This window comes from Elephantulus edwardii, unplaced genomic scaffold, assembly GCF_000299155.1.
Source record: "Elephantulus edwardii isolate Elephantulus edwardi_28Jun2011 unplaced genomic scaffold, EleEdw1.0 scaffold00056, whole genome shotgun sequence".
NCBI classification, from domain to species: domain Eukaryota; kingdom Metazoa; phylum Chordata; class Mammalia; order Macroscelidea; family Macroscelididae; genus Elephantulus; species Elephantulus edwardii.
Genome location: NW_006399806.1, coordinates 9,646,736 through 9,651,323, shown reverse-complemented (window position 1 = coordinate 9,651,323; position 4,588 = coordinate 9,646,736). Strand labels below are relative to the sequence as shown.

The 4,588-nt window shown below is 37.5% G+C and overlaps 1 protein-coding gene across 1 annotated transcript in view; it reads right to left on the bottom strand.

The window, feature by feature from the left end:
• PGR (progesterone receptor) overlaps positions 1 to 4,588 on the bottom strand; it is a 152,038-nt gene that overhangs the window by 5,142 nt on the left and 142,308 nt on the right. The gene's annotated exons all lie outside the window — the stretch shown is intronic.

Genomic DNA, 4,588 nt, shown 5'->3' with positions numbered 1-4,588 from the left:
AGTGTCAGAGACAGTGCGATTGGCACAGGACAGAGCGGAGTTTAGGGCTGTTGTACATAGGGTCGCTATGAGTCGCAGGCGACTCGACGGCAGAAAACAACAACAACAACAGAGTATTCATTATTTTAAGACATTTTAAGATATAGTTTTTTAAAAAAATGTTTGAGGTAAATTCCCCAAGACCTTGTATTTCATAGTTTTTTTTTTAATTTTTTACCTAGGTATAAAACTTTTAAATGTTTTTCTTCTTCTCATTTTAATTTTGAAAGATTGTTAAGTTGGCTTCTGTTTACTAGTGTTACTTTTGAGAAGTCTAAAGTCACTCTGGCTATTTATCATTGTATGAAACTTGCTTTTTTAATCACTGGCCCATTTTTTGTGTGCTGCACTTTTGCAACAATGCACTTGGTACTGGCTTGTTATCATTGAGTGTGGGGTCCTTTTGCTGTGCGCCCTTAGGATTAGAGACATAGACTTCAGTTTCAGCAATTAATCTTTTATTACTTCTTACATAATTCATCCTCTTTGATTTTGTGTGTTTTGTGCTTTCTTATAATTCTTATTAATTAGAGGATGGACCTTCTGGTCTGCTTCTCAATGTCTGCCATCTCTTCCATCCGACTATCTATGTATTTAAGAATTTTTAATTCCTGTTCTTCTGTAATCCCAAAATGTTTCCTTTTTATTTGCCCAGCGTAAAACTGGTTCTATTCTTGCTTTGGAGGCAAAATATTATTATCATTTTTCTAAGAATCTTAATATTTTTTATTGTGATTTTAGTGAAAGTTTACAGAGTTTGGTTTTCACTCCTCATTAATTCATACATACATACATAAACATTTTCCTCTCTTCCACTTCCCAATTCACTGTCCTGTTCCTGTTTATTAACTGTCATACACATAAATGTCATTTATTCCTTACAGACTGTCTTTACCTTCACCCATTTCAGTGCAGTGTTTATTATCTATCCATCCTTTTCCAGTTATTTCCCATCCTATACTCATCTTATTGTTATAATAGTGGTATTATGCTGCTTTTGTTCTTTTGTTACTGAGGTATTTCACTCAGGATAATATCTTCCAGACTTACTGTTTTATGAATTCATTGTTTTTCAATGTTTCATAATATTCCATTGTGGAAATGTACCAGTGTCTCTATCCATTCTTCTGCTGATAGGAATTTGGCTACTTCCATCTCCTTAATATTGTGAATAATGCTACCATAAGCATGTGTATGCATACATCTGTTTGTGTCACAGTTCTGATTTCTTTGTGGTATATTCCCAGTAGTGGGACAGGTGGGTCAAATGCTTTTACTATTCACTAGATAGTGGCGAGATACAAATCAAAATAATAATGAGATATCATATCTCACCCTAGAAAAAAACAGCAAAGTTCAAAAGGACAGCAAGCAACAAATTCTGGCTAGGATGTGGAGAGACTGTAACTCTCATACACTGCTGGTGGGAATGAAAAGTGATACAACCACTATGGAAGGGAGTCTGGCATGGCACTTCTTCAAAAAACTGAAAATTAGAAGACTCTTAATATTTTAAAAGCTTTTGTCTGTTCTCTGAATTGATGTTTTTTCCCTTCAAGTTACATTTGCCTCGTGTTCATTTTGCTTTCTCTTTTATTTCAAAGACTTTATTTAAATATCCCTGAAATGTGGCTGGCTGTTTATGAGTAAAGCCTAAAAAACATCATTAGAAGTGTTATGCATGTCTTTGTGTGTGAACACATGTGTGTGTGTGTTGGAGGCAGGGAAGGTGCTAATCAGGAGGTCTCTCAGCAGGGTGATTAGGTGGCCAGCTGAACTTGTTCTTGGAAAACACCTTGTTAGCATTGTGTAGGGTTTTTCTCTTCCGTTTTTTTGCAAAAGTTCCCACCAGAAAGTCCTCTAACCTGTCTCAGTGTCTGACTGTAATTATGAGGGGATTATACGGTGAGAAAGGCTTACATCTCTTAATTTAGTGTGAAATTGTCACCTAGTTCCCTATTTACATATGGCAGGTGAGCAACTTTCTCTGCTCACCAATGCTCCCACTCACCTATGCACCCATCACCTATATGCATCACTCTCTGGGTCAGAGCTTGTCTGATTTAAGTGGTTCACAGCATAAACATTTAGTTTTCTGCTGATATTAAGGATGTTGTAATTGCTGAAATTTGCAAGACAGGGGTAGGGATTTACCTTACAGCAATTTATTATGCACTTTAAAAATAATTGTGGTTGAGTGAAAGTTTACAATAAAAGTAGTTTACATCCAGATGTAATGTTAGTTTTTCACTCAACAATTAAAACAAATCTTGTTTTGTGATGTTGTTGTTGTTGTTGTTGATTGCCTTCGAGTCGAGCATGACTCATATTGACCCTATGAACCAAGGGCCTGAGGCCCCTCTACAACTATTGACATTTATAAAAGTTCATAGAATTTCTGGAGGCATGTTATTTAGGAAGTGGATGCCACTCCTGCTTCCAAACCTATCATAGTATGTTATTGTTGTTATGTGCCATTGAGTCATCTGCGATGTATAATGACCCTATATATAGCAGCTCTAAACCCTTCCTTGTTCTGATCCAGTCTCACTAATTCTGACACACCAACCCCCATTGCCCCAGTTACTGCATTGATCCACCTCATCTGGGGTCTCCTTCTCCTGTGCTGTCTGTCCACCCTTCTGAGCATGATGCACTTCTTCAAGGACAGATCTCTCCTGGCCACATGCCCAAAGTAAATGAGATGGAGCTTCAAAATCCTAGCCTCCAAGGACAGACTTGGTTTCACCCTCTCCAAGACAGACCTATTTGTTTTTTTGGCAGTCCATGGTATGTTCAAGATTCTTCTCCAGCACCACAACACGAAGGCATCTATTCTTCTTCTGTCATCCTTAGTCACTGTCAACTCTCTTAAGTATAACAATTAATTGAGAAGACCATAGCCTGGATTAGGCGCACCTTTGTATATAGACTAACATTGTTGCTCTTCGGCACTCTGGAGAAGTTCCTGACAGCAGATATTAATAATGCAATTCGTCTTTTGATTTCCTGACTGCTAGTGATAAAAGTGTTGCTTGTGGATCTGAGCAAATTGAGTAATTGCTAAGAACCTCAATCTCTTCTCCATCTATTATGGTGCTGCCAATTTGCCCAGTGGTGAGAATCTTTGTCTTCTTAATGTTGAGTTTTAATCCATATTGAAAACTACAGTCTTCAACTTTTTGCAGCAAATGCTTCAGGTCTTCTTCAGTTTCAGCAAGCAGGATTGTGTCACCTGCATATCGTAGGTTGTTAATGAGTCGTCCTAGTCCTGCTTCAGGTGCAATTCATTCTACACTTTAAATAGTCCTCCTCTTTGCAGTGCTCATTCAGTTTTAAAATTATTCTGGGCATATTTGGTTTTCAGGCCTATGTATTTTGCTTTTTATATTCTGCCAATACTATTTTAACACTTTACATCTGCTTCCTATTTGCCCATCCGTTTTTGCTGACATCTCTCATCAGCGACTATCTTTCTTCTTATTTCTTTCATTCTGATGACTGTATAGACCTTTGTTCCTTTATTGTCATTCTGTAAGATTTTTGGACATCTATCAATAAAGGTCTATATTCAACAAGTATTGTCTTACCAAATATATCCTATTTTGTTAATCTAGTTTTAATGGTGTACATTTCTCTCAGTTAGAAGAAGTAATATTGCGATGAACAATCTTCCATATATCTTAATTACTTATCTAATTATTTCTTCGTACCATGGACTGCCAGGAAAACAAACAGATTCATCTTGGAGAGAATTAAACCAAGCTACTCCTTGGAGGCAAGGATTCTGGGGCTTCGTCTGACATACTTTGGACATGTTGCCAGGAGGGACAGGTCCTTGGAGAGGGACATCATGCTTGGGAGGGTGGAGGGACAGCACAGGAGGGGAAGACCCTCTATGAGATGGATTGATTCGGTGACTGGGGTAATCGGGATGGGTGTGTCAGAGGCGGTGCGGTCGGCGCGGGATAGAGCAGGGTTTAGGGCTGTTGTGCATAGGGTCGCTATGAGTCGAAAACGACTTGACGGCACATAACAATAGCAATTATTTCTTCAAGATAAACTTTAAAGATAGAAATTTTGAAAAACATAAAAATTTTAATTTTTGCAATAAATAATGGCAGATTTCCCATTAGCAATATTTAGTAACTTTAAAATTCCATAAAAAATGTGTATTATCTTTTTACATTCACAACTTTGTTTTAGTGAAAACTACATATAATTATGATGTGTGTCTAGTCAGAACTGACTCATTCATAGCTCACCTTCCAGTGGTTTGTCAGAGTAAGGAAGTCACACAGGAGATTGTGTATCTTTCTCCCACCTTTCTGTACATAAGTGCACACACGCACGCACACACACAAGTGGCTTAATGGTAAGAAATCATACTGCCAATGCAAAAGTATGTGATTCAAATCCACCAGATGCTTTTCAAAAGAGAGCCATGTGTTAGTTTTGACGTTATGGTACATGATGCCAATGAACGGTGTACACACACATACATACTTTGGGGGAGATATACATATATATATATATGTATATATATATA